The following is an 18353-nucleotide window of genomic DNA, read 5'->3' as shown; positions in this document are numbered from 1 at the left end:
CCATCGATATGGAGTTTCTTCATGCGCTTTATACCGATATGACCTAAACGATAGTGCCACAAATAAGTTGCACTTTCATTATCAACTCTGCATCTTTTGGCTTCAACATTATGAATATGTGTATTACTACTATCGAGATTCAATAAAAATAGACCACTCTTCAAGGGTGCATGACCATAAAAGATATTACTCATATAAATAGAACAACCATTATTCTCTGATTTAAATGAATAACCGTCTCGCATTAAACAAGATCCAGATATAATGTTCATGCTCAACGCTGGCACCAAATAACAATTACTTAGGTCTAATATTAATCCCGAAGGTAGATGTAGAGGTAGCGTGCCGACTGCGATCACATCGACTTTGGAACCGTTTCCCACGCGCATCGTCACCTCGTCCTTTGCCAGTGCCCGCTTATTCTGTAGTCCCTGTTTCGAGTTGCAAATATTAGCAACAGAACCAGTATCAAATACCCAGGTGCTACTGCGAGCTCTAGTAAGGTACACATCAATAACATGTATATCACATATACCTTTGTTCACCTTGCCATCCTTCTTATCCGCCAAATACTTGGGGCAGTTCCGCTTCCAGTGACCAGTCTGCTTGCAGTAGAAGCACTCAGTTTCAGGCTTAGGTCCAGAGTTGGGTTTCTTCTCTTGAGCAGCAACTTGCTTGCCGTTCTTTTTGAAGTTCCCCTTTTTCTTCCCTTTGCCCTTTTTCTTGAAACTAGTGGTCTTGTTAACCATCAACACTTGATGCTCCTTCTTGATTTCTACCTCCGCAGCTTTCAGCATTGCGAAGAGCTCGGGAATAGTCTTGTTCATCCCTTGCATATTATAGTTCATTACGAAGCTCTTGTAGCTTGGTGGCAGTGATTGGAGAATTCTGTCGATGACGCAATCATCCGGAAGATTAACTCCCAATTGAATCAAGTGATTATTATACCCAGACATTTTGAGTATATGCTCACTGACAGAACTGTTCTCCTCCATCTTGCAGCTATAGAACTTATTGGAGACTTCATATCTCTCAATTCAGGCATTTGCTTGAAATATTAACTTCAACTCCTGGAACATCTCATATGCTCCATGACGTTCAAAACGTCGTTGAAGTCCCGATTCTAAGCCGTAAAGCATGGCACACTGAACTATCGAGTAGTCATCAGCTTTGCTCTGCCAGACGTTCATAACATCTGGCGTTGCTCTAGCAGCAGGCCTGGCACCCAGCGGTGCTTCCAGGATGTAATTCTTCTGTGCAGCAATGAGGATAATCCTCAAGTTACGGACCCAGTCCGTGTAATTGCTACCATCATCTTTCAACTTTGCTTTCTCAAGGAACGCATTAAAATTCAACGGAACAACAGCACGAGCCATCTATCTACAATCAATATAAACAAGCAAGATACTATCAGGTACTAAGTTCATGATAATATTTAAGTTCAATTAATCATATTATTTAAGAACTCCCACTTAGATAGACATCCCTCTAATCCTCTAAGTGATTACGTGATCCAAATCAACTAAACCATAACCGATCATCACGTGAGATGGAGTAGTTTTCAATGGTGAACATCGTTATGTTGATCATATCTACTATATGATTCACGCTCGACCTTTCGGTCTCCGTGTTCCGAGGCCATATCTGCATATGCTAGGCTCGTCAAGTTTAACCTGAGTATTCTGCGTGTGCAAAAACTGGCTTGCACCCGTTGTAGATGGACGTAGAGCTTATCACACCCGATCATCACGTGGTGTCTGGGCACGACGAACTTTGGCAACGGTGCATACTCAGGGAGAACACTTCTTGATAATTTAATGAGAGATCATCTTATAATGCTACCGTCAATCAAAGCAAGATAAGATGCATAAAAAGATAAACATCACATGCAATCAATATAAGTGATATGATATGGCCATCATCATCTCGTGCTTGTGATCTCCATCTCCGAAGCACCGTCATGATCACCATCGTCACCGGCGTGACACCTTGATCTCCATCGTAGCATCGTTGTCGTCTCGCCAATCTTATGCTTTCACGACTATCACTACCGTTTAGTAATAAAGTTAAGCATTACATCGCGATTGCATTGCATACAATAAAGCGACAACCATACGGCTCCTGCCAGTTGCCGATAACTTGGTTACAAAACATGATCATCTCATACAATAAAATTCAGTATCATGCCTTGACCATATCACATCACAACATGCCCTGCAAAAACAAGTTAGACGTCCTCTACTTTGTTGTTGCAATTTTTTACGTGGCTGCTACGGGCTTAAGTAAGAACCAATCTCACCTACGCATCAAAACCACAACGATAGTTTGTCAAATAGACTCCGTTTTAACCTTCGCAAGGACCGGGCGTAGCCATACTTGGTTCAACTAAAGTTGGAGAGACAGTCGCCCGCAAGCCATCTCTGTGCAAAGCACGTCGAGGGAACCGGTCTCGCGTAAGCGTACGCGTAAGGTTGGTCTGGGTCGTCTCGTCCAACAATACCGCCGAACCAAAATATGACATGCTGGTAGGCAGTATGACTTGTATCGTCCACAACTCACTTGTGTTCTACTCGTGCATATAACATCAACATCAATAACCAGGCTCGGATGCCACTGTTGGGTTACGTAGTAATTTCAAAAATTTTCCTACGCGCACACAGGATCATGTGATGCATAGCAACGAGAGGAGAGTGTTGTCTACGTACCCAACGTAGACCGACTGCGGAAGCGATGACACGACGTAGAGGAAGTAGTCGTACGTCTTCACGATCCAACCGATCAAGCACCGAAACTACGGCACCTCCGAGTTCGAGCACACGTTCAGCCCGATGACGATCCCCGGACTCCGATCCAGCAAAGTGTCGGGGAAGAGTTTCGTCAGCACGACGGCGTGGTGACGATCTTGATGAACTACAGCAGCAGGGCTTCGCCTAAACTCCGCTACAGTATTATCGAGGAATATGGTGGCAGGGGGCACCGCACACGGCTAAGGAATCGATCACATGGATCAACTTGTGTCAACTTGTGTGTTTAGAGGTGCCCCTGCCTCCGTATATAAAGGAGGAGAGGAGGGGAGGCTGGCCGGCCAAGGGGGGGGAGGCGCAGGAGAGTCCTACTCCCTCTGGGAGTAGGATTCCCCTCCAATCCTAGTCCAACTAGGATTCCTCGGAGGGGAAAAGAGGAGGAGGGGGCCGGCCACCTCTCCTAGTCCTAATAGGACTAGGGGAAGGGGGTGGCCCGCAGCCCATCTAGGGCAGCCCCTTCTCTTTTCCACTAAGGCCCACTATGGCCCAAATAGCTCCCGGGGGGTTCCGGTAACCCTCTCGGTATTCCGGTAAAATCCCGATTTCACCCGGAACACTTCCGATATCCAAATATAGGCTTCCAATATATCAATCTTTACGTCTCGACCATTTCGAGACTCCTCGTCATGTCCGTGATCACATCCGGGACTCCGAACAACCTTCGGTACATCAAAATGCATAAACTCATAATATAACTGTCATCGTAACCTTAAGCGTGCGGACCCTACGGGTTCGAGAACAATGTAGACATGACCGAGACACGTCTCCGGTCAATAACCAATAGCGGGACCTGGATGCCCATATTGGCTCCTACATATTCTACGAAGATCTTTATCGGTCAGACCGCATAACAACATACGTTGTTCCCTTTGTCATCGGTATGTTACTTGCCCGAGATTCGATCGTCGGTATCCAATACCTAGTTCAATCTCGTTACTGGCAAGTCTCTTTACTCGTTCCGTAATACATCATCTTACAACTAACATATTAGTTGTAATGCTTGCAAGGCTTATGTGATGTGTATTACCGAGAGGGCCCAGAGATACCTCTCCGACAATCGGAGTGACAAATCCTAATCTCGAAATACGCCAACCCAACATCGACCATTGGAGACACCTGTAGTACTCCTTTATAATCACCCAGTTACGTTGTGACGTTTGGTAGTACCCAAAGTGTTCCTCCGGTAAATGGGAGTTGCATAATCTCATAGTCATAGGAACATGTATAAGTCATGAAGAAAGCAATAGCAACATACTAAACGATCGGGTGCTAAGCTAATGGAATGGGTCATGTCAATCAGATCATTCTACTAATGATGTGACCTCGTTAATCAAATAACAACTCATTGTTCATGGTTAGGAAACATAACCATCTTTGATTAACGAGCTAGTCAAGTAGAGGCATACTAGTGACACTATGTTTGTCTATGTATTCACACATGTATTATGTTTCCGGTAAATACAATTCTAGCATGAATAATAAACATTTATCATGATTATAAGGAAATAAATAATAACTTTATTATTGCCTCTAGGGCATATTCCGGGTGGCGTGAGTTGTGAAACTATTCCACAGTTTTTCAAATGTACACCAAACTCGTAACTCAAATATTCTCCTCCACGATCAGATCGTAGAAACTTTATTTTCTTGTTACGATGATTTTCAACTTCACTCTGAAATTCTTTGAACTTTTCAAATGTTTCAGACTTATGCTTCATTAAGTAGATATATCCATATCTGCTCAAATCATCTGTGAAGGTGAGAAAATAACGATATCCGCCACGAGCCTCAATATTCATCGGACCACATACATCGGTATGTATGATTTCCAACAAATCTGTTGCTCTCTCCATAGTACCGGAGAACGGTGTTTTAGTCATCTTGCCCATGAGGCACGGTTCGCAAGTACCAAGTGATTCATAATCAAGTGGTTCCAAAAGTCCATTAGTATGGAGTTTCTTCATGCGTTTTACACCGATATGACCTAAACGATAGTGCCACAAATAAGTTGCACTTTCATTATCAACTCTGTATCTTTTGGTTTCAACATTATGAATATGTGTATTACTACTATCGAGATTTAGTAAGAATAGACCACTCTTCAAGGGTGCATGACCATAAAAGATATTACTCATATAAATAGAACAACCATTATTCTCTGATTTAAATGAATAACCGTCTCGCATTAAACAAGATCCAGATATAATGTTCATGCTCAACGCTGGCACCAAATAACAATTATTTAGGTCTAATATTAATCCCGAAGGTAGATGTAGAGGTAGTGTGCCGACCGCGATCACATCGACTTTGGAACCGTTTCCCACGCGCATCGTCACCTCGTCCTTTGCCAGTGCCCGCTTATTCTGTAGTCCCTGTTTCGAGTTGCAAATATTAGCAACAGAACCAGTATCAAATACCCAGGTGCTACTGCGAGCATTGGTAAGGTACACATCAATAACATGTATATCACATATACCTTTGTTCACCTTGCCATCCTTCTTATCCGCCAAATACTTGGGGCAGTTCCGCTTCCAGTGACCAGTCTGCTTGCAGTAGAAGCACTCAGTTTCAGGCTTAGGTCTAGACTTGGGTTTCTTCTCTTGAGCAGCAACTTGCTTGCCGTTCTTCTTGAAGTTCCCCTTTTTCTTCCCTTTGCCCTTTTTCTTGAAACTAGTGGTCTTGTTAACCATCAACACTTGATGCTCCTTCTTGATTTCTACCTCCGCAGCTTTCAGCATTGCGAAGAGCTCGGGAATAGTCTTGTTCATCCCTTGCATATTATAGTTCATTACGAAGCTCTTGTAGCTTGGTGGTAGTGATTGGAGAATTCTGTCGATGACGCAATCATCCGGAAGATTAACTCCCAATTGAATCAAGTGATTATTATACCCAGACATTTTGAGTATATGCTCACTGACAGAACTGTTCTCCTCCATCTTGCAGCTATAGAACTTATTGGAGACTTCATATCTCTCAATCCGGGCATTTGCTTGAAATATTAACTTCAACTCCTGGAACATCTCATATGCTCCATGACGTTCAAAACGTCGTTGAAGTCCCGATTCTAAGCCGTAAAGCATGGCACACTGAACTATCGAGTAGTCATCAGCTTTGCTCTGCCAGACGTTCATAACATCTGGCGTTGCTCCAGCAGCAGGCCTGGCACCCAGCGGTGCTTCCAGGACGTGATTCTTCTGTGCAGCAATGAGGATAATCCTCAAGTTACGGACCCAGTCCGTGTAATTGCTACCATCATCTTTCAACTTTGCTTTCTCAAGGAACGCATTAAAATTCAACGGAACAACAGCACGAGCCATCTATCTACAATCAACATAAATTTGCAAAAATACTACCAGGACTAAGTTCATGATAAATTTAAGTTCAATTAATCATATTACTTAAGAACTCCCACTTAGATAGACATCCCTCTAATCCTCTAAGTGATTACGTGATCCAAATCAACTAAACCATAACCGATCATCACGTGAGATGGAGTAGTTTTCAATGGTGAACATCGTTATGTTGATCATATCTACTATATGATTCACGCTCGACCTTTCGGTCTCCGTGTTCCGAGGCCATATCTGCATATGCTAGGCTCGTCAAGTTTAACCTGAGTATTCTGCGTGTGCAAAAACTGGCTTGCACCCGTTGTAGATGGACGTAGAGCTTATCACACCCGATCATCACGTGGTGTCTGGGCACGACGAACTTTGGCAACGGTGCATACTCAGGGAGAACACTTCTTGATAATTTAATGAGAGATCATCTTATAATGCTACCGTCAATCAAAGCAAGATAAGATGCATAAAAAGATAAACATCACATGCAATCAATATAAGTGATATGATATGGCCATCATCATCTCGTGCTTGTGATCTTCATCTCCGAAGCACCGTCATGATCACCATCGTCACCGGCGCGACACCTTGATCTCCATCGTAGCATCGTTGCCGTCTCGCCAATCTTATGCTTTCACGACTATCACTACCGTTTAGTAATAAAGTTAAGCATTACATCGCGATTGCATTGCATACAATAAAGCGACAACCATACGGCTCCTGCCAGTTGCCGATAACTGGGTTACAAAACATGATCATCTCATACAATAAAATTCAGCATCATGCCTTGACCATATCACATCACAACATGCCCTGCAAAAACAAGTTAGACGTCCTCTACTTTGTTGTTGCAATTTTTTACGTGGCTGCTACGGGCTTAAGTAAGAACCAATCTCACCTACGCATCAAAACCACAACGATAGTTTGTCAAATAGACTCCGTTTTAACCTTCGCAAGGACCGGGCGTAGCCATACTTGGTTCAACTAAAGTTGGAGAGACAGTCGCCCGCAAGCCATCTCTGTGCAAAGCACGTCGAGGGAACCGGTCTCGCGTAAGCGTACGCGTAAGGTTGGTCTGGGTCGTCTCGTCCAACAATACCGCCGAACCAAAATATGACATGCTGGTAGGCAGTATGACTTGTATCGTCCACAACTCACTTGTGTTCTACTCGTGCATATAACATCAACATCAATAACCTAGGCTCGGATGCCACTGTTGGGTTTCGTAGTAATTTCAAAAAATTTCCTACGCACACACAGGATCATGTGATGCATAGCAACGAGGGGAGAGTGTTGTCTACGTACCCAACGCAGACCGACTGCGGAAGCAATGACACGACGTAGAGGAAGTAGTCGTACGTCTTCACGATCCAACCGATCAAGCACCGAAACTACGGCACCTCCGAGTTCGAGCACACGTTCAGCTCGATGACGATCCCCGGACTCCGATCCAGCAAAGTGTCGGGGAAGAGTTCCGTCAGCACGACGGCGTGGTGACGATCTTGATGAACTACAGCAGCAGGGCTTCGCCTAAACTCCGCTACAGTATTATCGAGGTATATGGTGGCAGGGGGCACCGCACACGGCTAAGGAATAGATCACGTGGATCAACTTGTTGTGTCTTTGGTGCTAGCCCTGCCCCTCTATTTATATGTTGAGCCCCGGGGTCGAAACTTGGAGCAAAAGCCTCCTCAAAATCGGTTTTGCCCGAAAGGCAAGAGTCCCACTCGGACTCCAGGACCAAACGCCACAATCCTTGGCGTCTGGCCCAGACGCCATGGGCCTCAGCGTCTGGCCCAGGGCCAGACGCCAGGGTCTCCGGCGTTTGGCCCCCTGGCCTCCGCAAAACTCCTTTTTGCATCGATCTAAAGCCTCATGGGCTTGACCCCTTGGCCTAACCATATCATCCAATATATGAATCTTTACGTCTCGACCATTTCGAGACTCCTCGTCATGTCCCCGATCTCATCCGAGACTCCGAACTCCTTCGGTTCATCAAAACATGTAAACTCATAATATAACTGTCATCGTAACCTTAAGCGTGCGGACCCTACGGGTTCGAGAACAATGTAGACATGACCGAGACACGTCTCCGGTCAATAACCAATAGCGGGACCTGGATGCCCATATTGGCTCCTACATATTCTACGAAGATCTTTATCGGTCAGACCGCATAACAACATACGTTGTTCCCTTTGTCATCGGTATGTTACTTGCCCGAGATTCGATCGTCGGTATCCAATACCTAGTTCAATCTCGTTACCGGCAAGTCTCTTTACTCGTTCCGTAATACATCATCTCACAACTAACATATTAGTTGTAATGCTTGCAAGGCTTATGTGATGTGTATTACCGAGAGGGCCCAGAGATACCTCTCCGACAATCGGAGTGACAAATCCTAATCTCGAAATACGCCAACCCAACATCGACCATTGGAGACACCTGTAGTTCTCCTTTATAATCACCCAGTTACGTTGTGACGTTTGGTAGTACCCAAAGTGTTCCTCCGGTAAACGGGAGTTGCATAATCTCATAGTCATAGGAACATGTATAAGTCATGAAGAAAGCAATAGCAACATACTAAACGATCGGGTGCTAAGCTAATGGAATGGGTCATGTCAATCAGATCATTCTACTAATGATGTGACCTCGTTAATCAAATAACAACTCATTGTTCATGGTTAGGAAACATAACCATCTTTGATTAACGAGCTAGTCAAGTAGAGGCATACTAGTGACACTCTGTTTGTCTATGTATTCACACATGTATTATGTTTCCGGTAAATACAATTCTAGCATGAATAATAAACATTTATCATGATTATAAGGAAATAAATAATAACTTTATTATTGCCTCTAGGGCATATTTCCTTCATCCATGTCATGAGAACAATCTATTAGAGCTGCGACAAGCTATCTTGTAATATGACTCTATTTTGGATTGCGATTGCTACGTTATTTCCTATACTTGACTCCTTCCTTTGTATGTTTTTGCCCTACGCTTTTAGGGAACTTGTCGGTGCAGGCACCTGAGCCGCGAGCACTGAGTGCGGAACGTCAGCAGCCTGCTGGCGGTGCCGCTACCGACAAGAAACCTTGTCGCGACTAGTCGCAGCTCACTTAACTTGTTGAGCAGACTCGAAACAAAGTAAGGGCGCAACTAGCTACGAGTTGGTTCCTCCGCGCACAGGTTTGCCATACAAAGCACGGTCGTTCGAGGAAGATAACTTGAAAATTTTAAAACTGATTGCTCAAACTTTGGCAACTTAGCTTTTCTGTCGTTTGCTTCCCGGTAAAGCGAAGCTTTCTCGAACAACGTTCGGTCCACACCATTATCTTCTCCTTCCCCCCCGGCAAACTTGTGTGCGAGGGAACCTTCCTTTCCTTGAGAAAGAGAAAGAAGAGAAAATAACGATATGGAGCCTTACGGCTCGTTATTGCTTACCGGGTTCAGGTGCTGCACAAAGTGTCAGATAACATATGCAAAGTAGAAAGCATAAAATTGACAAGATGTGCGCACATGAGCTTTACTTATGCACGGGATTTGCGCCCGGCTTCGTACAAAGGATTACATGCAACATCGGCAAGACTTGTACGAAAGGTGGTTGCCGGAACAGGTTCCGGCAACCGCGCCCTACGGGTAAAACTTACGAAGATGCTCAATGTTCCAGGAGTTGCTCACTGGAATGCCATCTTCGGTCTCAAGGCGGACAGCGCCAGGCCCAGTGACTCGTTTCACCCGGTAAGGGCCTTCCCACTTCGGCGTCAACTTGTTGGAATTCTTGGCGGACTGAACGCGCCGAAGAACAAGGTCGCCTTCCTCGAGACTTCTGGCACTAACTTTGCGGTTATGGTAGCGGCGCAAAGCTTGCTGGTATCGAGCATCTCGTACAGCGGCCTGAAGACGGTCCTCCTCAAGGAGCAGTGCGTCGTCTTGTCGCAGCTGCTCTTGCTCAAGCTCATCATAAGCGAGCACTCGAGGTGACCCATATACGAGTTCCGTGGGGAGAACTGCCTCTGCTCCATAGACTAGAGCAAAAGGTGTCTGGCCAGTGGCTCGATTTGGCGTCGTCCTGATCGACCAAAGAACCACTAGCAACTCCTCAATCCAGTTTTTTCCGCACTTGTGCAGCCTGTCGAAAGTCCTGGTCTTGAGTCCGTGCAGCACTTCAGCGTTTGCCCTCTCCGCTTGACCGTTGCTTCTCGGATGAGCAACAGAAGCGAAGCAGACCTTGGCGCCAAGATCTTGGACGTACTGCATGAAGGTGCGGCTCGTAAATTGCGTGCCGTTGTCGGTGATGATCCTGTTAGGGATCCCGAAGCGGCAAACAATCGACCTGAAGAACTTGACTGCTGACTATGCTGTCACCTTCCTCACTGGTTCCACTTCTGGCCACTTTGTGAACTTGTCGATTGCAACGTACAAGTACTCAAAGCCCTCGACAGCTCGGGGAAAGGGGCCGAAGATGTCGAGCCCCCAGACCAAAAATGGCCAGGATAAAGGGATCGTATGGAGAGCTTGAGCTGGCTGGTGTATCTGCTTGGAATGGAGCTGGCACGCTTCACACTTGGTTACTTGTGCTGTTGCATCCTGGAGGGCTGTCGGCCAAAAGAAACCTTGCCGGAATGCTTTGCCGGCAAGTGCTCTTGCACCGATGTGGTGGCCACATATGCCTCCATGTATCTCTGCCAACAGCTTTTGTCCGTCTTCCCGGTGAATACACTTCAATTTCACACCGTTGAGCCTTCTTCTGTATAGTGTGCTGTCGACAAACTGGTACATACTTGACTGCCGGGCTACTCTTTCCGCTTCTTCTTGCTCTTCGGGAAGTTCTCCTGTCTGAAGGAAACGGACAATCTGCTGTGCCCATGCTGGAGCTTGCGGCTCGACAACAAGGACTAAAGGCATATCTGCTGCTGCGGGAACATCCGCTTCAACGGCGAGAACCTGAGGCTCAGCCGGAGCTTGACATTCCCCGGCAAGCTTGCCGGAGCAAAACTTGTCGGGAGCGTCTGCTTCACCGAAACAAACCCTAGGGCTTGTCGGAGCAGACTGCTCCTCAGCACCCTTGGTGTCGATCTTGGGGACCTTCTTGGCGGCGGCTTCGGGGAGCTCTGCCGGAAAGTAGTCACCAGAGATCAACTTCCTCTTCTTGCTCTGTCCAGTCGATGGCATTACGGACGGTTGAGTCAGCTTGAGCACAAAAATCCCTGGTTCCACAGGTAACTTAAGTGCGGCGCACTTTGACAGGCCATCGGCAATGTCGTTCTGGGCTCTAGGAACGTGTTCCATCTGTAGGCCGTCAAAGTGCTCTTCTAGCTTTCTCACTTCATCAACGTAAGCTTCCATCAACGGACTCTGATAATTCTTGTTCACTTGGCGGACGACAAGTTGTGAGTCATCCCTGACAATGAGCTTCTTGATCCCAAGTTCTGCCGCGATCTTGAGACTGGCAAGCAAACCTTCATACTCTGCAGTATTGTTCGTTGCTTGCTCCTTGGGAAAGTGCATCTGGACCACGTACTTGAGGTGCTCTCCGGTGGGCGCAACAAGCAGCACGCCCGCACCGGCGCCTTGCAGCGAGAAGGCACCATCAAAGTACATCAGCCACTCTTTGCTTGCTTCCTTGACGGGGATGCTCGTTTCTGGAATTTCTTCATCTGGTGTTGGCGTCCATTCTGCTATGAATTCTGCCAATGCTCTGCTTTGGATAGTTGAGGTGCTCTCAAACTTGAGGCCAAAGCTTGACAGTTCCAGTGCCCACTCGACAATCCTGCCTGTTGCTTCTGGATTTTGCAGTATCCTCTTCAGCGGAAAACGAGTGACGACTGTGATCTCATGTGCCTGAAAGTAATGGCGCAGCTTTCTCGAGGCCATGAGAAGGCCGAAAAGCAATTTCTGCACACCAGAGTATCTTGACCTAGCCCCCTGCAGAAGGGAACTGGCAAAGTAAACTGGGCGCTGCACCATTCTTTTCTGTATCTTCTCATGCGTCTGCGCGTATTCATCCTTGTCGGGACCAGAGCTTGTCGGTGAAGCCCCCTGCTTGTCGATGGATGCACCTGCCGTGGTTGCTGGCTCATCATCCGCCTCCCTCTCTGCTACTAATGCAGCACTAACCACTTGATTGGTTGCCGATATATATAGCAGTAACTTCTCTTGTGGCTTAGGTGCGACAAGTATTGGAGTGGAGGACAGGTACCTCTTTAAGTCCTGCAGCGCTGCCTCTGCTTCCGGAGTCCATTTCATTGGACCTGCCTTTTTCAATATTTTGAAAAATGGCAGGGCGCGCTCATCAGACCTAGAGATAAACCTGCTGAGAGCAGCCATGCAACCGGCAAGTCTTCGCACATCCTTGACGCGCTTTGGTGCTTCAATCTGCTCAATGGCCTTGATCTTGTCGGGGTTGGCTTCAATTCCCCGCTGAGACACGAAGAACCCGAGAAGCTTGCCGGAGGGGACTCCAAACACACACTTCTCGGGGTTAAGCTTGAGGTTGATCTTGCGCAGATTTGCAAAGGTCTCATCTAAATCTTGAATCAGAGTCGCCTTGTCCTTGCTCTTGATTACTATGTCATCCATGTAGGCTTCCACATTTCTGTGTATCTGCGGCTCAAAAGCGTAATGGACTACCCTTGCAAATGTTGAACCAGCATTCTTTAAACCGAAAGGCATCCGTACGAAACAGTACGTGCCGCATGGGGTGATGAATGCGATCTTCTCTTCATCCTCTTCTGCCATGAAGATCTGATGATATCCTGAGTATGCATCAAGAAATGAAAGCAAGTCACATCCGGCTGTGGAGTCAACAATCTGGTCGATGCGTGGCAAGGGAAATGGGTCTTTGGGACAAGCTTTATTGACATTGGTAAAGTCGATACAAAGCCTCCATTTCCCGTTTGCCTTGCGCACGACTACAGGATTGGCCAACCACGTAGGATGGAGCACTCCTCTGGCAAGGCCTGCTGCTTCCAATTTCTTGATTTCTTCTGCGATGAATTCTTGGCGCTCCACCGCCTGCTTCCTGACTTTCTGCTTGACGGGCCGCGCATGAGGACAGACGGCAAGATGGTGCTCGATTACTTTCCTGGGAACACCGGGGATGTCAGATGGTTGCCACGCAAACACGTCGACATTCGCCCGCAGGAAAGCAACGAGCGCGCTTTCCTATTTAGGGTCGAGAGTGGCACTGATGGTGAAGGTACCACCAGTGCCGTACTCCTTGGCGGGCACCTTCTTGGTCTCTGGTGGAGCTGCCATTGCCTTCTTATACTTGCCGGTGGAGCTCGATGGTGTGTCCTCGACGGTAGCGCAGCACTCCGAAGAGGTGCGCTTGCCGGAGTGGGCATCAGAGCTCTTGCCGGACTTGGTCTTCTTCTTCGCCCCGGGAGCTTCAGCGGCAAGTGGCTTGCGATCTGTCGCGGCTGCTGCTTCCCGGTAGATCTTGTCGGCGCAGATAAGAGCATCCTTCTTGTCGCCAGGGACAGAGATGACACTTATCGGGCCTGGCATCTTCAGTACGTTGTATGCATAGTGAGAGGCTTCCATGAACTTGGCGAGTACTGGACGGCCGAGTATCCCATTGTAAGGCAATGGAAAGTCAGCAACGTCAAAAGTGACCCTCTCAGTCCTGAAGTTCAACTCGCTGCCAAATGTTACCGGCAGCGTGATCTTTCCCTTCAGCTTGCTCCTTCCCGGATTGATTCCTTGGAATGTGCCTGTCTCTTCGAGCTCACCATCAGGGATCTCGAGTTTCTGGAGTACCGCGGAGGAGATCAGGTTCAAGCCGGCCCCGCCGTCAACTAGCATCTTAGTGACCTTGAGGTTGCGGATAGTTGGTGAAACCAACATCGGCAAGCACCCGACCGCAGTTATGCGATCAGGGTGGTCCTCAATATCAAAGATGATAGGCGTGCTGGACCATTTCAAAGGCCTGCGTGACTCGACGGGTGGTTCTGCCGCATTGACTTCCGCACCCACTGTTTGAGTTGGCGGTGTGAAGTATGCAGAGAAGCACCCCGTCAACGCACAGGACCTCTGTGGCTTTCTGAAACTCCTGCTCATCGGCCTCATCATCTTCCATGTCTTCATCGTCGTCGTCATCTTCATCCTTGTCGCGGCCGCGGGGGGTCTGTCTCCTTGCCGCTTCTTGGCCTTGCCGCGGCGCCCCCCTCGGCCGGGACATTTCTTGCCAGCTCCTCCAGCACCTTCCTGGGCCTTCTCCTTGTCGCGTCACTCGTATTCAGCCTTTTGCTGTTCAACAAGCTGCTCGACCTTCTTGCAGCTCTGGAGATCATGGCCCTTGGTGCGGTGGATCTTGCAATACTGCTTGTCATTGCCGCCCTGCTTGTCGGCGACCGCCACAGCCTGGTTGCCGGAGCTGCCAACTTTGGCTTCCTTGGCGCCACCTCCGCTGCCGGACTGCTCAACGACTAGCACATTTTGCCTTTCTTCTTCCTGTTGTTCCGCCGCCGGTTTTTCTTTGTCGGGGCGGCCTCTTCACTATCAGATCCTGCTGCTTCTGTATTCTCTCCGGGGAGTCTCCTCCCTTCCTCAGCACGCAGACACTTGTCGGCCAGGGCATATAGCTCACTGACGTCTCTGATCTTGCACATCGTCATCTCCTCCCGCATCCTGCGGTTTCGCACGTTCTGATGGAACGCGCTGATCACCGCGGCAGGGTGGACATCTGGGATGTTGTGCTGTACGCGGCTGAATCTCTGAATGTACTTGCGCAGGGGCTCTCCTTCCTTCTGGGCGAGCAGATGAAGGTCGCTCTCTTGGCCATGAGGCTTGTGGCCGCCTGTAAAGGCACCGACAAACTGATGGCAGAGATCTGCCCAGGAGGATATGGAGTTGTCCGGCAAGTGCATGCGCCAGGATCTGACATTGGGCTTGAGTACCAGAGGGAAGTAGTTGGCCAGGATCTTGTCGTCCCGCCCCCCGGCAGCCTGCACCGCGATGGTGTAGATGCTGAGGAACTCCGACGGATGCGTCTGGCCGTCGTACTTCTCTGGTACATCTGGCTTGAAATTCTTCGTGCTGGGCCACTGGACTTGACGCAACTCACGAGTGAACGCAGGGCAACCCACCGCGTACGGCAAGTCGCCTGGTTCCCCTGGTGCATGCATGTCGACAGTGGGCCCAGCGCGCTGGTCTGATTGACGCCGCGCTTCTCTTCAGCGCTCGATGCGAGTTCGAGCGTCTTCTTGCTCTCGTTCGTGAAGAACTTGGCGCTGATCGCGACGAGCTCGTGGATCCGACGATGCGGTGGAGTCGCTGTCGAGATGGATCCGGCGAGTCGGCGATCCTGGCCTTCGGGGTGGAGAGTGCACGGTGGTTGCACCCCCACCGGCTTCGTCGCCACCGGCTCGCGCCTGGCAGCCCTGCTGTGGCAGCGATGTACTCGGCTGCCGTGGAGTGTCGCCGTTGGCGAAGCCGATGAGACTCTGAATGGTGGCCCTCCATTCGTCGATCTTGTCTGCCGTTGGAGGGTAATCCAGGAGCAGTTGAGCTCGCGCCAAAGCTTCTGCTTTAGTGGTGGGCGGTAGTGGCAAACGGTGCGAGGAGCGGGATATGCTCGGACTTCTAACTATGTTAGAAGGAGCAGTATCCCGTCGAGGCGACCGTGCCACGCTCATGCCAGCATGTTGGCGTGCATGCTGGTCTTGAGCACCACGAGATCCACCAGCTCGATCTTGGTCCAACAAACGTATGGTACTGCGAATACCATGACGCTGTCGGTCCCGCGCCTCCTGAGATGGGCGCGGTGCATGAACGGACGCCGAGGTCGGCGCAGCTTTGTCCTTGGACCTGACAGCACCGTGGGCTCCCTCGTCAATGTCCGTTCTTCCGCCGGTGCCTACCCCACCACCTGTTTGCTCCGGTGGTGGTGGGATCGACGTGGACGGAACAGCTGCCTCCGAAGCCTTCTTCTTCGGTGGCATGTTGATGAAGAAGATGAAGATCTAGCTCGCGTGAACGTCGGATCAGGTTCACACAAACCTCGACGCCCCCTACCTGGCGCGCCAAAGATGTCATGGGAGAACTGATGATCCACGAACACCTATGGGACCGGCGTACCGAGCCCCTTTTCGGTTCGGCGGGTGGCGGAGATCGCACGAAGAGCAGATCGAGGCGAAGCACACGAGCGATTTACCCAGCTTCGGAGCTCTCCGGAGAGATAACACTCCTACTGCTGCATGTCTGAGTGTATTCAGTTCTTGCTCGAGACCGAGCGTGAGTGTTTGCTGCCTCCGAAACTCCGAACCCCCTCTATGTTGCGCATGGGCCTCCTTTTATATGCTCAAGGGGTCTCCGACAGGTGGCAACGTAGATAAGGGTAAAAATGGAAAAGGAGTTGTGGTTGGTACAACTACCTGTACAGTGTACCCTACCTAACCCTAATGGCAGGGGACAAAGGCATTAAATGCCCGTCTGCGTCGCCCGAATAGTGCAAAAAGGGACCGTCAGGGGCGCCACCGCTTGCCACGATGGTAATCTTGTCAGCGTCGCTTGCCACCGCGCACCCCTGGCTGCACAGCCTCTCGCCACGCGTGTCTGGAAAGGCCCCAGGGAGACACATATGTGGATGTGTTGGAGCGCGGGTACAGGATGGTAGCTTGCCGCGCCAAGCGTCTTGCCGCGGTCGTTGTCTTGTCGCGCCCGGAAGCTTGTCGCTCACCGGGCCTTGCCGGGACGCGTGGCGCGTCGCGGCAAGTTCCTCGAAATGCCTTGGTTGGCCTTCCCGGCAAGCTCCTCTTGCCGGGGCCTTGTCTCCTTGGCTTGAATATTTTGTTCTTGAATGGCTCTAAAGGAGCCGCGGAGGACCTTGGCGGTCACCCGGCAAGCCTTGCCGCGGGGCACTGCAACTGCCCGTGCACAAGTTCGGGATACTAGGGTACCCCTACTCTAGTACACCGACACAGAGAAGCAAGTTTCACATGAGTATATTGACGTGCAACCGGACCTCACTTACCGGGAGCACCCAATAAAAATATTAGAGGAGTCTGAGAGGAGGACCCGACGGAAAACCATTAAGTTTTTCAGAGTTCAATGGAGTAATCACACCGAGAATGAAGCAACTTGGGAGAGCGAGGATTTTCTTCGGACAGAGCACCCACACCTGTTTAAGGATCAGCTGAAATCTCGGGGACGAGATTTTTCCTAAGGGGGTAGGTGCTATGACACTCCAATTTTTTTTTGATTTTGTTTTCAGAAAGATCCTTGCTTGGTTTAAAAGAAGGTCATTTAAACCCTTCCTAAAAACAATCTTCTAAGTTTGCCCTCTCAAAAATCCTTTCCTTGGATTTAGTTTCTTTTAAAAAGAAAACCCTTTTAGTTTTTGGGCTTTTAATTTGGTTTTGATCCCTTCAAAATTTTACCATGCCTCCTATGGTGAAATTTTCCCAAAACCCTTCCTCCCATTTTGGTACAATCCAAACATTCTGTCCAAACTAATAAAATCCATTCTGGGATTTTATTCCAATTATTTCTCCTCCCAAAATAATTCTGTCTTTTCTTTTGAGCCTAGGTGATTTGCAAAGCAAGTACCCTAATGCTTTTAACTTTTGACCTCAACTCAACACCCGTGGATAGTCCTTTGTACCCACAACCCAGAACCATCTTGATCCACTCTTCTCCTATTCAAATATTTCAAATTTCACTCACTGCAAGTTTGGACCAGATTTGCCAAATTTGGTGAAATTCATATCTACACCTCTCCAAAAATTCCACAAATATTCAGGCAGCATCTAGATGCAATGAGAGGCCCCTCCACCAAAAACCAGCTCAAGGAAAAATCCCAACATGCCTAGATCATTCTTTCGAACACCTTGCATGCACTGTTTCTGTTCATCTTCAGTTAAGTTCAGAGTTTCAGTGTCGATCTTCGTCAGAAATTCAGTCACATGCTCACAGTGCACTTGGCACGTTGCTCACGGCCTAGCTTGCTTGTCCGGCGCCTCACACGCGCACTTGGCGCCTTCCTGGCGTTGGTGGCGCCCTGGACCGCCAGCGCCGGCATGCTTTGCCGCGGCCGAATCACCGTAGCGGCCGACAGGGAGCAAAACGGCGGCATAACGCCGTTCGGCGCCGCCCAACCCCCCTGGTGGCTTCGCGTGGCCATTTCCCCGCCAGCGGACGCATGCAGCACCATCGCCGTGGCGCGGCACGCACAGAGCGTGCTCCCTGCCGCCGACGGGCCCG

The sequence above is a fragment of the Triticum dicoccoides genome, chromosome 4A, assembly GCF_002162155.2.
Source record: "Triticum dicoccoides isolate Atlit2015 ecotype Zavitan chromosome 4A, WEW_v2.0, whole genome shotgun sequence".
Lineage (NCBI taxonomy): Eukaryota > Viridiplantae > Streptophyta > Magnoliopsida > Poales > Poaceae > Triticum > Triticum dicoccoides.
Note: the sequence above shows the minus strand (reverse complement) of the source record.